At 38.3% G+C, this 17,423-nt stretch overlaps 1 long non-coding RNA gene and 1 pseudogene across 2 annotated transcripts; one reads left to right on the top strand and one right to left on the bottom strand.

Moving 5' to 3' along the window:
- The first annotated feature begins 4,080 nt into the window (after nt 1–4,080).
- LOC100397476 (WW domain binding protein 1-like pseudogene) lies at nt 4,081–5,171 on the top strand (annotated as a pseudogene).
- A 123-nt stretch (nt 5,172–5,294) lies between these two features.
- Nucleotides 5,295–15,561, bottom strand: LOC118152059 (uncharacterized). 2 transcript variants are annotated; one of them, XR_004740409.3, is made up of 4 exons: nt 15,490–15,561; nt 10,610–10,752; nt 6,393–6,567; nt 5,489–5,910 (listed from the first exon to the last, which is right to left on the bottom strand). It is a non-coding gene; the product is annotated as an uncharacterized LOC118152059 (long non-coding RNA). The 2 variants fall into 2 exon arrangements; XR_004740408.3 differs by lacking the exon at nt 6,393–6,567 and having other exon boundaries at nt 5,295–5,910.
- Nucleotides 15,562–17,423: the final 1,862 nt, after the last annotated feature.

Raw genomic sequence — 17,423 nt, 5'->3', positions numbered from 1 at the left:
TCACTGGTTTACCTGTCAGGGAAAACAAAGTTTAGCCATGTGAACAAGACCAACTTTGTAGACATAATTTGGATACACGTGCCTTTTTAAAAATTGATTTATAGAAATATTGTGACCTGACCTGTGTTATCTGAGGTCAGCTGACCAAGAACAAAGACGTTTCACAGCTTCCCCAGAACTTCACTGGTGCTCACATCTGCAGTTGATCGTCACCTCTTGACTTTAATCCCCTCTTCTTCCCCTTTCCTTAACACAAAAGGGAGTCTAAAGTTTATACTAACTTAAGCTGTTCTTTAGGACACTAGACTGCCATGTTCTCAGTTTACTGGCTTTCTGAATAAAGTTGCTTTCCTTGTTCCAACACCTGTCTCTTGATTTACTGGCTGTCATGCAGAAAGTGGTATATGTAGACTTGGTTACAATGTGGCTATTAACCTAGATCTCAGGCTTTCCTACCCAAGTATAAAATCTGGAATGACTAGAAGCAGCCAGCATGCATCACTTTTACAAAGAGAATAAGGCATGGTAGTTAAACACAAGCTCCTCAACTGGATCATCCAGGTGGACACACTGGGATTCATTGAGGAATATTGATTCCTCAATGCAACCCACGGATAACAAAGAAGAGATAGGACAACCACCTACCCAGAAGCAGTGTAGAACCAGGGGAGACCCCTCACTGGGGAAATGGTGAATGAGTGATAGGACCTGGGGACCCACACTTCTGCCATGAACCTTTGCAAACCTGATCTCTAGAGATCCCCCATGATCCTCCCTGAACTGGGGGTTCCAGACTAATGGGGAGAACTACACGGAGTCTCAGCAGAGCTACCACTCAGGCACATGCAAACTCCCCTGGATCCCTGGGACAACCCACAGCCTCCAGTACTACTGGCTGCAGATCCAGCAATGAGGGAGGCCAGCCTCCCTTGCACATCCCTAGAGTGGGGGAAGATTCCATAGGGACTGAACAGCAGATGAACAGCAGGTTTCTCCCTGACTGCACCTCTCTGAATAAGACCAACTGTCCTGGGACCCTAGCATGGCCTCCCCAGCCCCACCTGAGCTCTCAGATCAGGAGCAGCTTTTCATTTCCCTGAGATGTAGCTCCCAGAGGGTAAGTAAGCAGAGCACCATTTTTGCTTCTCTACAGCACTCAGTCCTGTTGTCCTCTGGCTTGGGAGGGAGAGCAATGAGGAGGGACTAGTGCAGACCCCCAGCACAATACAGCTGTCTCACAGAAAAGCAGCCAAAGTTTTCCACATGGGACCTTGCTTCTGCTACTCCTCACTCTGCAGAGCCTCCCAACCTGGAACCCCAGGCACCTCTTGCCTGGGATCTCAGGCTAGTAGCAGCTCTAGGACAGAGCTCCCAGAAGTAGCAGGCAGGCCACTAGTTTTGCCGCTCCATGGCCCTCACTCCTGTTGCCGCCATTATTGGGAGGGACCACAGTGACTAGGGACTAATGTGGTCCTCCAGCACAACAGGATGCCTTATGAAAAAAGAGCTAGAATGGTATCAGTTTTATAATACCCTAAGCAGACATCCCAACCATGCACGGCTTGACTTCTGACCTACAGAGACTGCAAGGTAATAGTTTCTGTTTTAAGCTGCTAAAGTGTTGGTAATTTATTACATGGCAATAGAAATATAACATACCTATGCACATTTTTTTCATCTATGAGCTATTCACAGTCTTCATATATACAACGTATTTTCAAGCAGTATCTGTATTATAAATATTGAAGAATGTGTAACAGTCTTCACATTTCAAAAAAATTCCTTGTAGATACACTGTTTAAACATTGTTTTAGTATGGACATGCCATAATCAGAATTATCTTAATCTTTTCCTCATGTCCATGTTTTAGTGCTATTATAAATATTGTATCACCTCTAGTCATTGTGCTATGTAGCTACTGAAAAAAATTATAAAATTCTAAGCTTTGACAATTTTTCCAAGCTTGTAATAAAATAATATAATAAAAGTCACCTAACTTGCTGCTAAAAGAGATTGTTATGATTCTCCTTGATAACTTTCCAGTAACACTCTGTAAGTAACTAGTTGTGGGTAAAAATTAAAATATATTTACATTATTTAATTCATATTCTGTGTAATTTCTAAACAGACAAATATTTAGTAAGCTAAATTGAACTGTATGTCATGAAATGTTTACTTCTTATGTTTACCTAATATTAACTGTCAACACTTCTGTATGTGTTGTAGATTGAACTTATATTAAGTTATATTTAGTTTTATGACTATAGATACTTAATTTGCCAAGTATAATCTTAAATATGGTGACAGTAAAAATTTAATTTGTTTGAAATGCATTGTTTCATGATGGATGCCACATAGAAACTTACAGACTTTTACTATGGACACCACATAAAAGATGATGCTTCCAAATACCAGCTAAAAAAGTCCAAAGACAAGTTTTGTTATAATAGATGTTGTCATCTACTACTTATCTGTGCATTCAGTTTACTTTAAAATTCCTGTTTGAAAATTCCATTGTCAAGTTGATGATGTTTTAAAGTAATGAAGAAAGGGTAGTTAATAGTTCTAATTATGACACCCAGTTTGACAGGAAGTCATTATCATTTTACGCTCACTAGATGGACCTTTAATATACTTCCAAGTGAATGAAACCTTCCTAGGACCAGAATATAGGCTGACATCAAACTTTTCAATATTTTACAAATCATAAAACTTTTAAGATAATTCTATACAGTTTTTAAGATGTGTGGTATTCAGTTACTGCCTCAGGAAATTGGGATTACATTTATGGTTTCCTATCATTTTCATCAACTGAGGATGCTATTTGGGTAACAATAATAGAAAAGAATAAGTAGCCTAGTAGAGTTCTTTATAATGGCCTAAACTCCATAGCTGAAAATCTGAGCACACAGAAGATTGTAAATATGAATGTAAATCACAGATACATTCAGCATATCTGCATTTAAGTATACTGGTATTTTAATCTCTATTAAATGTACTTTTTAAATCTTAGCTCTACCCAACTATAATAATTGCAGGGGATCTAGTGAGAGGTCAATCAAAGTTAAATAACTAAGTTCCAGCCCAACATTTTTAAGGAATCAGGGTTCTACTTTACTACATATTAAAAGCCGTTCATTAAACAATTTAGAGTAATGGCTTAGAATTGTGTTGGTAGCTATTAGTATTACTGACTGTGAAGCAGCTGCTTGATTTAATTGGCAAACACTTGTTCTTTTCATTTACAAGCAAAATTAGCACCTACACTCTTGCCAATAAATTAGACATTGTACCTATTTTGCAATAAGCACCACTAACTACTGATTGTAATTACAGCAGATTACCTATCATACTTGCTAAAGGCCTCTGGTTCTGGTGCTTATACTCACCTTAGAAAATACAAGGAATTGATGTACCTTTGATATAACAAGTTCCTTTGCAAATGTCACACTTTTTGGTAAACATTTGATGAAGTAATGCACCAAATAATATTTTTATTGTACAGTATATTTCAAATGGAGTTCTGTGTGTAAGAGAGTGGGTACACAATATAATATAATTTAGTGGAAGTTGCTATATAATTTACTTTTTAAGTATATAAGGAATAGTTTTGCCGGACATGGTGGCTCAAGCCTGTAATCCCAGCACTTTGGGAGGCCGAGGTGGGTGGATCACGAGGTCAACAGATCGAGACCATCCTGGTCAACGTAGTGAAACCAAGTCTCTACTAAAAATACAAAAAATTAGCTGGGCATGGTGGCACGTGCCTATAATCCCAGCTACTTAGGAGGCTGAGGCAGGAGAATTGCCTGAACCCAGGAGGCGGAGGTTGCAGTGAGCTGAGATCGTGCCATTGCACTCCACCCTGGGTAACAAGAGCGAAACTCTGTGTCAAAAAAATAAAAATAATAAAACAAAATAAAATAAGGAATAGCTTTATTCATGCATCTACCTAAAATCTTAGGAGTACAGCTTGCTCATATTCTTTTAGAAAACAGTACTAGCGAGAGGAGGAGAGCGGGGAGGAGGAGGAGGGAGGTAGCCGCGTGGCAGAGGAGCAGGAGCAGGAGCAGTAGGGGGATGGAGAGGAGAAGGCTCCTGGGTGGCATGGCACTCCTGCTCCTCCAGGCGCTGCACAGCCCCATGTCAGCCAGGGCTGAACCCACACAGGATAAGGAAGCCTGTGTGGGTATCAAAGCTACATCTGTGACACAGGACACTGCTGTGGACAGTCTCAGTGCTGCAACTGCTACTATGAACTCTGGTGGTTCTGGCTGGTGTGGACCATCATCATCATCCTGAGCTGCTGCTGTGTCTGCCACCACTGCCGAGCCAAGCACCACCTTCAGGCCCAGCAGCGGCAACATGAAATCAACCTGATCTCCTACTGAGAAGCCCACAATTACTCAGCGCTGCCATTTTATTTCAGGTTTTTGACAAACTATTTACTACCTCCTTATGAAGAAGTGGTGAACCGACCTCCAACTCCTCCCCCACCATACAGTGTCTTCCAGCTACAGCAGCAGGAGCTGCTGCCTCCACAGTGTGGCGCTGCAGGTGGCAGTCCTTCGGGCAGCACTGATCCCACCAGGGGATCCCAAGGGGCATAGAGCGGCCCCTTGTCTGGGCCCAGCAGAAACAGCACAAGACCTCCCAGCATCGCTGACCCTGAGCCCTCTGACCTACTAGTTGACTAAGTAGCCACCAAAGCTCCGGGGACGGAGCCCAGTGGCTTTGTGGCTGGCCTGGGGGAGCTGAACTCAGGGGCCATCCTGGACAAGGATGCAGAGTGTAGGGAGGAGCTGCTGAAAGATGACAGCTCTGAACCTGGCAGAGAACCACCCGACAGCAAAGAGAAGACACCTGGGAGACATCGCCGCTTCACAGGTGACTCAGGCATTGAAGTGTGTGTGTGCAACCGGGGCCACCATGACGATGACCTCAAAGAGTTCAACGTGCTCATCGACAATGCTCTGGATGGGCCCCTGGACTTCTGCGACAGCTGCCATGTGTGGCCCCCTGGTGATGAGGAAGTTCTCTGCCAGCTTTCTGAGGAGCAGGATCGAGAGCCTGGGCACCCTCACCTGCCACAGCCGCCCACATACCTGCTTCTTAATACCATCAACGAGCAGGACTCTCCCAACTCCCAGAGCAGCAGCTCTTTCAGCTAGAGCAGCCCTGCCAGCACCCAGGAACTCAGCAAAGCAACCAGGGTAGGGGAGAACCACGAGAGAAGCATTAAATGACTTTCAGAGACTTTCAGAGTACAACCACCTGGTTCCTTTTTTTTTTTTGTTTATTTTCCTTTTCTCCTGCATTTTCCTCCATCACCAGGAACAGTTCGAGGTGTGGATGCCTCTCCCCCAACAAGGGCACAGTGTTGTAGAGGGCTGAGTTGGTTCTGGGACTCATTCCTCATCTCCCAACTCCATCCCCTTTCTTTAAAGTCAAATCTCACCTACATACCTGAGTCAGAGAGATGGGAAGAGAAATGTGTTTTAAAAGCCCCCAAGGAAGGAGGCTGGGATTGTGCCCTGACATGATTCTTGGTGATGGAGTAGGCTTGTGCTCTGATTCTAGTTTAAGAGAACATCATTGTGTCTCAGTCCAGGAGAGGCAGCCCATCTTGGCCCTGGATGAAGAAGGAAGCCCATAGAGGCCCAGGGCTTGTCACTGTGGCTGCAGCAGCTGCCGAGCCAGCATTGAGCAAATCCTGTGGAAGGATGAGAGCTGCCAGGCCATTGTATGATAGGTTGGTAGGGGGCTGGTCGATCTGCCAAATTCCAGGTGACAAGATCGATGTACCCCATGTGTCCTTGAGGGGCCTCTTCTCTGGGGATCTGGCTGGCTGCAGGCTGGTTCTGGTGTGAAAGATTATACTGCTTTTTCTTCCTTTGTTTTGTTTTTTTACTGTAAAAACAAACAACAAAAGACAGCTGAAAATAAGAACGTCACTGGTGGGCAGGCAAAATTCTCTTCTGGAAAATGACATTTGTGGCTCTTTCCCAAGTTGGCCTTCAAAGAGCCTGGCTGCTGTTGAGCCAGAGGAGATGTCTCTTGTGAAGGCTCTCGGAGCTTCCATGAGCAAGAGGCCCTAAGCCACAGCCGTGGATAGAGGTGCTGCTCTCGGCCTCTCTGCCCTTTGGTCTGTGTCCACAGGTGACCCGTGTCAGCCTGCGTCCCAAACACACACTCTGTTACCCTTCATGTCTCACGGTTCCGTATGAGGAAACAGCAGACTGAGGAAGCAATGGCCCCTGAGAAAGGGCCTCTGTAGCCTGGCTCTCACGCAGTATTTTGTCTTTGATTCTGAATACATATTTTTTGTGGGTTTTTTTTTGTGCGTGTGTGTGGTGGTTGTTTGTTTTGAACTGACCACGTGGAAGAAATACCTTGGTTATCTGAGGTTTTCATGCCTTGTCCCAGCCTCTGCCCTCACCCCTTTTGAGTCGGGTGACTCATTTTTCTTTGTGGAGATTCGGTAGCCCAGGCAGGAGGTGAAAGCGACCATCCAGAAGGCCCTGAGGACGCCTGTGCCTGTTGCTCGGCTTTAGGTCACCGGCTGAGCTGTGATAGGAAAATCTGATTGGAGGTAGCCAAGAGCCAAAACGAACATTCCCCGCCCAGCCCTATGCATATGAAGTGTCTGTTTTTTCCTCCAACTCTTGAACGATGATGATATTCAGACAAACCATTAATGTTACAGAAGAAGGAAAGGAAATATATATATATTTTCGACATGTATATATATATACATGTCCAAAAACAGACAAATCCAAGGCTGTGAGGTATACGAGTGTCTGCATTTGGACTCCACAAAACCAAAATCCACGTTAAACAAAATCGAGTCCATACACAGTGACTTTCTGGGTGAGCTGTGTGTTTGTCTGTTGTGTGTGAGCCTCGAGCCCTGTTTTCCTGTGAAGATACTTTGAGTGGCAGCCATTCTCCCATGTGAACCACACTCCTGGAGCGCGGATGGTCCTCTCAAGGTAATTGATCTTCCCCATTTACTGTTTACTGAACAAATGTCTGACTGTGTACTCGGGTGTATTCCGCAGCATTGTCGACTGCAGTCCCCTGTGTTTGCCAGAGCTACTGTGCTCGAAGTAGAGGTTTTACACTACGGATCACTGTGATTTGCACATTGCTCCATGGGCGCTCAGAGGCCTGCGTTCTATTCCCTGTAAATGGAAGTGTGCTCTGAGCCTGTCTGGGTCCCTTGCCTGCTGCTGGTCCTCGGTACCAGCCCCCGGGGGTGTCCATAACCACTTGGGACAGAAGAAGGTGGAATTTTAAACAGAAGCTTGATTGGGTGTTCAAGGACAGGCTTGGACTAGCTGTGGCCCAGGCGTCAGCCCTGCCCAGAATTGCCAGGAGGAGGCTTTGTGGGCACCAGAGGAACCACAGGGCCTGCCTCCCTCTGCTGAGTCCAGCAGGCACAAGCGAGCTGGCTTGTGGCCAGAGGTGGCTGAAGTGTGTCACAGCCCTCAGATGCCTTTCCTTCCACCTTTTTTTTTTTTTTTAAGAATTCCAAATAACTCATTGAAGTGTCTCAAAAGCAAACAAGTTTTACCAAAAGGAATCCTTTTTCAGTCAATAGATCAAATGGATGAGTTCTGACCCTCTCAAGTTCCTTTCCCCAGTGAGAATGGGGAACTGGTCAAAGGTTAACCATGGGATTCACTGCAGTGTCCTACCCTAAAGGCTCAAGAAGACGGAAATGCAACCTGCGGAGCTGGGCTTGGTTCCCGAGTTGCAGTCTGGTCCCCGCTACAGGCTGCCCTGCTCAAGAGAGATTTAATCAGGAGCTGAAGGAATCCTTTGGGAGCCAGGGAGATGTGGCTGAGGCTGGTTTTCCAGGTGAATGAGAAGGGGTTGGTGGAGAGTTTGGTGCTACAGCCAGTTGGAAGATTTGCAAATGTGAACACATTCCTGTGTGAGGCACGTTACCCTTTGTCAGTGATTGTGAATATGTGCGTTTTAAGCAATAAGATTCAGCTGGTCAGATTTTCTGGGCAGTCTTGGTGACACATTTCCTGTACTGTGACTGTTCTGAAGACAGAGTGGCTTTAACCACTGTGAGAAGACCAAATAAAAATGGATTACCCCCCAAATAAGAAAACAGTAATAGCCTCGTGTTGTTTAGGAGCAAAGCGGTAGATTTAAGATTTTGAAATTTTATACTAAACACACACACACACACACACACACACACACACACACGGCCAAAAAAAATTAATCTAAGCCACACCTAAGAAAATATGATCATATTCAGAATAAATTTTCTAAATGGTGAATTACTAGTCCACTAGCTAGACAATGCAATCCAGATATCTGTATATAGCAATCCCCGGAGTGATTCTTTACATGTCTTTAAAGAAGAAAATGAAGATGATAAAGCATTTAAGTAAGAATGTCTGGACACAAACTTTTTAATTACTGAGAAGAGGTAATAACTCACATAGAAATTTATCTGTTTTTAACACTAAAATAAATGACTACAATATTAATTTCTCACCGTATACAGTGTTTAGTCATCAATTTTTAATTCACCCTGACCAACCACGGCCTACGCAGCATTTGGATTTGACCTCATTTGAACCGTTAAATGGGAGAGAGTTGGGCTTCATTGAGTCAGTATAGTGAGACATTGAGCAGGATTTGAGATTTTTTGTACTCTGGTTCCCTATGGTGACTTGCAGTGTTACTGTTATAGGATCCTGGGCTTAGGACTGTTCCCTGTCCCTTCTCCAAGGGCAGGCTTATTGTTTATTTTGTTGTTTTTTTCTCTTATTCTATGAGAGAAATTTCCAGGTAAAACTGAGGTCATGCGCCTTTCCCACAGCTGCAGGCATTGTTCCTTCAAACCTGCACCACCGAGAGAGGCTTTCTGGTTATTTCTTCTTCCCTGTGTTTTTCTCATTTTCCCATGAATACTAGGTGGACATTCATGAGAAAATAATCTGCAAAGAACTCTTTTGTCTGGTGTTTTCTGGGGTCTCATACAGGCACACTGCCCCAAACCTGGTCTGTAGCAATTTGTTAAAACTTTATTTGATTTCTTCTTGCCTATTCTTAGAGTGCCCTACACTATTTTCTACCACGTTATGTCTCAGGGAGTCACTGCTTGTGCCTGGTCATTGGTTGCTCTGGGACCTCAGTTTCTGTCAGTTTCAATAGTATTGACTTGCTGTTAGTACTGGAAAGAAAGTACTGCCCTTTATGTCAGTTTCAAGAATAGTACTGATGTTGCATGTTATTCTGCTTTTTTTTTTTTTTTGCTTCAAGGTGCAGAGTTTCTTTTCAATTTTATATATCCTAGACAGAAATGACCTATGCATTTTAATCATTGAAACCTCTATTTTAAAAGGATTTTGAGTTAAATTAGAAGAATTTCATCTGGAATTTCAATTAATGTGACACTTGCTTCAATTGTAAATCAATGAAGTACTAAATAGCCTCATGACAATTTTTATATTTATAACATTGCAATGATAACTTGAACACTGACTTTATAATACACGTTTAAAAACACATAAGAAGAATTGTGTGATTTTATTAACTTTTCTATATATGTTGTTTTTCAACATAAATCAGAAGAATTATGATCACCAGTTTCCATTCATTTGAAGGAATAAAGGAAAAATATTCTATTAATATTGTAATATTTTCTTCATAGTTTTTTGAAAAACTTTCTGTCATTTGAAATGGTATATCTTAGTTGAAATATTGCATTTCTCTGATGTGTTAAATACTAAGTCCTTACAATGGAAACAAATATGTCGTAAACATACACAATGAAATATTATTCAGCCACAAAAAAGGAATGGAATTCTATCATTTGCAGTAACATGGATGAGGATATGTTAAGTGCAAAAAACCAGACACAGAAAGGCAAATATTGCAAGTTCTCACTCATATGTGGAACTAAAAAATAGTTGATTTCATGGAGATATAGAATGGAATGGTGGTTACCAAAGGTGAGGAAGGGTAGTGGGGAGGTAGGAATAAAGACAAGTTGGTAAATGGATATAAAATACAGTTATATAGAAGGAATATGTTCTAGTGTTCAATAGCACAGTAGGGAGACTATAGTTACCAATAATTATTGTATGTCTCCAAAGAGCTAGAAGAGAAAATTTAGAATATTCGCAACACAAAGAAATAATAAATATTTGAGATGATGGATATCCCAATTACCCTGATTTCACCATTCTACATTGTATTAATATAACACATTATCACATGCACTCATAAAGACAAATAATTCTTATGTGTTAATAATAAAATAGATTCTACCACAATACTTCTGATACAATATTTTGATTAAGCTTGTTGTACTTATGAACCATTTTATTTGTTGAATCAATTCAAGACCATCTATATTGCTCAAACCTTCTTATTTCTAAAAGTTTCTCTCTTTATGGTCACAAAACATTGTTTCTCTGCAATCTAAATACATCCTTGTCATTCTTATTTTGTATCTTTGTTAAATGTGACACATTTGACTGGCACCTATCATTATTCCTTATCTCTTTAATTTTCCTAATATTTTCTTTCAGGATTTATATAAATTATCATGTTTCATAAATCTTTCCCCACTTACTTTATTTCACGTTATTCTCTCTTGGCTAAATTATCGCTTTATTATTCTGTAGTTTATAGTTTCTAATTAGTAATCTAATTTGGCATATTTCTCTCCAAGTGCGGATGTGTTAGTCATGTCTTCTCATGGAGAATGTGAGGCTCCTGGAAAGCAGGTAATGCATATATTTTAATTAAAACATATAATTCCCTAAGAGTATAAGTACTAACTAAACACTCACCACCATTTAACAGTCAGTAATTAATTTATGATCATTTGTTAATTATATAGTAAAATTACATAAATATTTTTATTGTGGTGTAAAATAAAATTTGTCTCTGTACACATAAAATATTTAGTTGCTATAAGGTTCAAAGTCAATTCAGCAAAAAAAAAAAAAAATATATATATATATATATATAATTTGAACCAGTGTACTTATAATATTTACAGTCTGAATCATTGTATCTTTATTATTTTCAATCACTGATTAGTAACATTTATAGAACTGCTATTTGTGAATAGATAAATATAAGATCTCTCTTGATCTAACTGAACTAAAGTTCAAAGCTTAAAGGCTCTGGTTACCAAAGAAAATTTATAATAAAGCATTAAAATAGTTTAAGTAGACTCAAATTCTTCTAAGAAGTAAGTTTTCTGAACTGATAACAGGAATTAGGTTTAAGATCAACTTTAATAAAAGCTTGACTGCCAAATCATACGTTAATGTCTCCCAAATTTTACTTCGTATTTTATTAAACTCATTCCTATATAGATATTTGAATGGCCACATTATTAATTGTACTTGTTTCTCTATTTCTATTTGCAGTAAAGTTTATATTTTCGTATACTTTTACATTTATAGAAAAGTTTTGAAAATACTAAAGAATCCCCATACAACAAAAAGCCAGTATATCTTAACATCTTACATAAATATCAGGCATGAGTTTTTAAACCATACCTACTTTTCCACAAAATTTGATTCTCAGCTTCTGTAAAAGGAACTGGTTAAGTCTTGGAGCCATAAATTTGTCTTTATATCAGTATAGATTGCGTACTATAATATGCAAAGTTAAGACTGTGGCAAATTGAATAGATTAATATGCATTTAATAATGGTAAATACATTTATCCAAATGTCAAATTCATATAGTTAATGGGAAAATATCTTTGCCTTAACATTGCTTTCTTTATGTTATATCTTAGTATATATTTTAAGGAGTTCAACTGTAATCACATTATAAAAGTTGTAAAAGTTTAGCATTTTTGTAAACTGTGACTTTGTAAACTCTGACTGTGGACAGACAGAAAGAAAGAGTAAGGGACAGGCAAAGTTAAAGATGGAAGAAGGGCCAAAGAGATACAAATTTGTTGGCTTTAAAAAATGGAAAAAGAAGGTCATGAGCAAAAGGTTGCGGAAATACTCTAGAGGCTGGAAAAAGAAATGCATTCTCTCATACAGCCTCCAGAAAAAAAAATAAATAAAAAACAGTCCTGCTAAAACCTCAATTTTAGTACAAAGAGGTCACGTCATGCTGCTGATTTACAAACAAGATGACAAATTGCTACCAGTTTAAGCTTTTAAATTTATAGTACTTTAAGGCAGCAAGAGCAAACTAGTATTCTTCCATGTAATAGATTGCCCCAAACCATCTAAAGTTGAATTGGGCAAGAAAGTGAAATAAAGTCACAAAGAAGTTCAAGTTGATTGCTATTGTTAGCATGACTTAGCACCAGAGTATTGTTTGGATTCATTTTCTAGATTCCCGAGAAAAGGACTCTTTCATTGCAGGAGAGCACTCACTCACACATTCATATAAACAAGTGTTTTTGCTTGCTTTGGCTCTGTAGCTTTGCCTTAGGCATCAGCAGTGTCCTTCCATGTTTTTGTCTCCTATGTTTTTTTCAATACCTCATGCAACCTTGAAGCTGATGGGAGGGAATTACAGGCTATCGTTTAATCATGTATCATACTGCTAATTAGTGGGAGCCATCCTCTATACTCTTGCCTATGATAGAGTATAGAGTATGAAACTAACTGTAACTTGAGAGTTTGCTCAAAAATTATCATTTGATCTCCTACTTAATCATTCTGTCGCTTCTATGAATCTTTCTTTAATAGTCCTGCATAATGGTCAATTTAGATTATAAAGAAAATTCTTATTTACTGTTTTGGGATCACGTTTAAGATTTAAGTGGTATCAGTTACAAATGATTTTGGTTACCAATAACAGACTTCACCATTGTGGATATTAAAGACATTTAACAGTTTTACATAATTAGGGATCAGAAGACAGGATACATCATATTTGGCACAGTGCCAAACAGTGTTATTGAGAACCTTGCTCTTTTAACACTTTCATTAAATTATACTTTATATGTTTCTGTTTTTATCACTTGGAATGTTTGTCTGGAGGATAAACTAAGCAAAACATAAGCAGAAAGAATAGGTGAAAAGGCCCAAAGAAACAAAATATTCTTATTCATCTGCCTTTGTTACCAGAAAACAAAATACATTCCAGAAATGTTATAGTGTGAAACTTCCTTTTAGAACTTATTGACAAAAACAATGCTATATGACCACTTTATCAGGGAATGAATGAATATTTTAAACTTTTAATTGAGCTAAATTGCACACCTCTGTAATGGTTAATTTTATAATAAATACTGAGTGAGAATATAAAGAAAGAATAATTTTGATGAAAGATTAATCTTCATCATTAAATAAAGTAAAAAGTGTAAAATATAATGATTCAAAACATGATATATAGATTAGACAGGTCATAAGAAACTGTTTCTAAAAAATCTGAAAAATAAATTATATGTTCTTACTTTCAAGATACTATTAAAAACTAAAATGAAATTTCATTATTGATAAAGTTTTATATATCCAAAACATTTTCATTACTATTTTGTGATAACTAGACTACCAGTAATACCATCAAGGACACATAGAAAATGTCTTTTCTTCAAATTAGCTTTTATCAAGTTAACTACAGCTCTAACACATACATTAGTTTAGGAGAAGATGATTTATATAGATTCCAATAATAGTCTTGCTGTCCTGGATACCAATCAATAGAGACTCTTTCTATTATTATTCACTTGACTTTGTCATTTATGCTGACATACAGCCAAAGATCATTGTGCAACTTCTTAAAGAGAGTTTTGGTATGAGAATAATACTTTTAAAAAGAACTTTCAATGTTAGTAACATATATTTTAAGGAGCTAATAGAATCAACTCACAATGTTTTAAATAACAGCAAGATGTCTAACTTCTTTACCTCATTTAGATATTCCCCTATAAATAATCTTCCTCATTAATTCTTTGCCAGTTTGAACTGGTTACCTACAGAATACAATTCAGTGCAAATTTTAAAATAGTAATACCAGTGAAAATATGCCTACTGTATATATATATATATATATATATATATATATATATATATATATAAAACTGAAACAATAAGATTGCATTACTGAAAAATAATTCTGAAATAGTTTCAGAATTATTTTTAAACAAAGTAAGTTGTGTTGTCGGGGGAGAGGGAGGGGACAAATTGAAGAGATTGAGAATTACATTCCTAACTAATAAAATATATTTTTTGTACTTCCATACTTCTGTCCACACTCCTACTCAATCCTCTTTATTCAGATAAATCTCTTAAATGAGGTCAACGTACTTTAATAAATCAACAAAATCAATTTTTAAGATAAAAAATACATTATTGCTAAACATTGTTCAATTTGCTAAGCTTATTTTACATGGAGGTAAAATAGGCAAAAGTACAGAAAAAAATACGTATGTGTGTGTGAGTGTGTGTACGTGTGCAGCGGTTATTGCAATTATTTTATTTTATTTTGAGACTGGTTCTTGCTCTGTTGCTCAAGGCTGGAGTGTAGTGACATGATCATAGCTCACTGCAGCCTCAGCCTCTCAGGCTCAGGGATCCTCCTCCCTCAGCCCCTAAAGTAGCTGAGGCCACAGGTTCATGCTGCCTCTCCTGGGTAATATTTTTAAAATTATTTGTACAGATGAGGTCTCCTTGTATTGAGCAGGCTGGTTGTGAACTCCTGGGCTCAAGCAATCCTCTTGCCTCAGCCTTCCAAAATGCTGGAATTATAGGCATGAGCCACGGTGCCCAGCCTTTGTCATTCTTTCATAAAATAATTTAAAATGTAATATATTCCACCTGAAGTCTAAAATATTACAGGCTCCTTCATATAATTCAAGGCTTACTTATGAAAAAAAAGTCTAATAATGGCTATTAGGAAGATTCTAGTCGTTGAATTAATAAATTCATGTATATTATACAAATTTTATTTTCATTAAAGAATACAAAAATTATTTTTGTAACATGAAATACAGTAGAGATAAACCACAAACAGAAAAATACCCAATATCTTCACATGGAGGTATAAAATATTGGAAAACTATTTTATAAGGTAACTTCCATAAGTCTTGGGAAATACAAACCTCACAATTTAAAAAAAAATGTGTATACACCCTGTGGCTTTGGGATAGAGTTGCCATAACTTCATAGCTTAGGCCAGTAGCAACTACAAAAGAAAGCAGAGTATTCAATTCTGGTTAGCAAGTACCTGAGCATTTTTACTACAGTGTTTTCATCTCATCTCATCATAGTTGAAAACTTGAAATATTTTAACATCACAATTAATATATCAGGAAACGAAATGGGTATGATACTAAATCTGCTAAAAAAAAAGCACAAATAATTGAGAAATCCCCTGCCTCTTATTTTTAAAATATAGTACTCCTCCTTTTTCAAGTATTGAGGAAATAAAAAAAAATAATAGATTATATATTTATATAATGAAATATGTTTTGTTTTGTTTTGTTTTTGGTTTTGTTTTTTGAGACGGGAGTTTCGCTCGTTACCCTGGCTGGAGTGCAATGGCGGGATCTCAGCTCACGGCAACCGCCGCCTTCTGGGTTTCAGGCAATTCTCCTGCGTCAGCCTCCTGAGTAGCTGGGACTACAGGCACGCGCCACCATGCCCAGCTAATTTTTTGTATTTTTAGTAGAGACGGGGTTTCACCATGTTGACCAGGATGGTCTTGATCTCTTGACTTCGTGATCCACCCACCTCGGCCTCCCAAAGTGCTGGGATTACAGGCTTGAGCCACCGCACCGGGCCCGAAATTTGTATATTTTATATAATATATTCTACCACCCAGAGATAATTTACATTTTATATTTCAAACTATTTAAAGTATTTTATGTTCTAAAATATTTCATATTTTAAAATATGTTATCCTTCCTGTCTCACAGACACACAAAATATTTTTGTTCATAAATTGCTTAAAAATATTTTTGATATGTGCAGAAATTCTTGCTTGTTTCTGAAGATAGTAGCTGTGACATCTTATTTTAAATTAGCGAGTAGCTATCTTAAAGGGTTACCCAATGGTCCTAACAAGACTATTCTATTTCCTAGTATATTACTCATTTCCAACTGTGCCAAATGACTGTTTTGCATATCTTCATTTCTTTTTAAACTTTCCAATACCCCTGACACTTTTCTTATATTTATCTGATGCTTGTTCCTCTTAATTAACAGAGAAAATATAAATAATCATTCAATTATCATCTAATCACTCATCCACCCCCAAATCAATCAGCAAACCAGTATTCATACTCAAAATGAATAAATCTCTTTCGTCTTTATCAGAGATGTCCCCACATCAATGCCCTAATAGTTTTTTAAAATTTCAATGGCTTAAAATAACAAACTTCATTCTTTACTCTTACCATAAGCCTATCAAATAACTGCTGGTTCTTCTGTTTTCAAACCATAATTGTTCTTACAGAATCAAAGCTCAAAGAGCATCGAGTATCTGGAATATTGTCTAATAACACGAAAGAAGGAAAAACCAAGAAATAAACATGCACTATCTCTTAGAGCCCTTGCCCACAGGAAACACACATCACTTTCCCTCACATATCCTTGGCAAAGCAAGTTACATTGCCACACATTTCACTATCAAGAAGATAGTGAAATATAACCATACATCATGTGCCAGGATGAGGAGAAAGCTGAAATAATTGTAAATATTTTTTTGAATTACTTCTCCAGGTATCATCCCAACGCATCTCTAGGAACATTGCTGCTAAATTCCTTCCTCAACAGTATCACCTTATATATGAAATTATTATATAAATATAAAATATACATTAGTTCTCATCTTAAATAAAACAATAAAGGGAAATGCAAAATAGGAACATCCTTACCTTCCTTAAATTATACCATACCATCATCAACATATTTGTTCTGCTATTATGTTGTACTAAATTTTTTATATGTTGTATAGACTTCCTGTCACATATCCCCATTTCCCCTTCTCTTCAATCCATTTTAATCAGATTTCTCTTTCTATCATTCCAATGAAATGTTGCTTATCATTTTACAATGATTTTTTTTGAAATCTCAATGATTTATATTTTATCGTCACCTACTTGAACTCTTTTTTTTTTTTTTTTTTTTTTTTTTTTGAGATGGAGTTTCGCTGTTGTTACCCAGACTGGAGTGCAATGGCACGATCTCGGCTCACTGCGACCTCCGCCTTCTGGGTTCAAGCAATTCTCCTGCCTCACCCTCTTGAGTAGTTGGGATTACAGGCACGCGCCACCATGCCCAGCTAATTTTTCTGTTTTTAGTAGAGATGGGGTTTCACCATGTTGACCAGGATCGTTTCGATCTCTTGACCTCGTGATCCACCTGCCTTGGCCTCCCAAAGTGCTGGGATTAATGGCGTGAGCCACCGCTCCCAGCCCTTGAACTCTTATAGGTTATGGAAAGTTCCATGCACCTT

This window comes from Callithrix jacchus, chromosome 3 (genome assembly GCF_049354715.1).
Source record: "Callithrix jacchus isolate 240 chromosome 3, calJac240_pri, whole genome shotgun sequence".
Lineage (NCBI taxonomy): Eukaryota > Metazoa > Chordata > Mammalia > Primates > Cebidae > Callithrix > Callithrix jacchus.
This window is presented reverse-complemented; position numbering and strand designations above follow the sequence as displayed.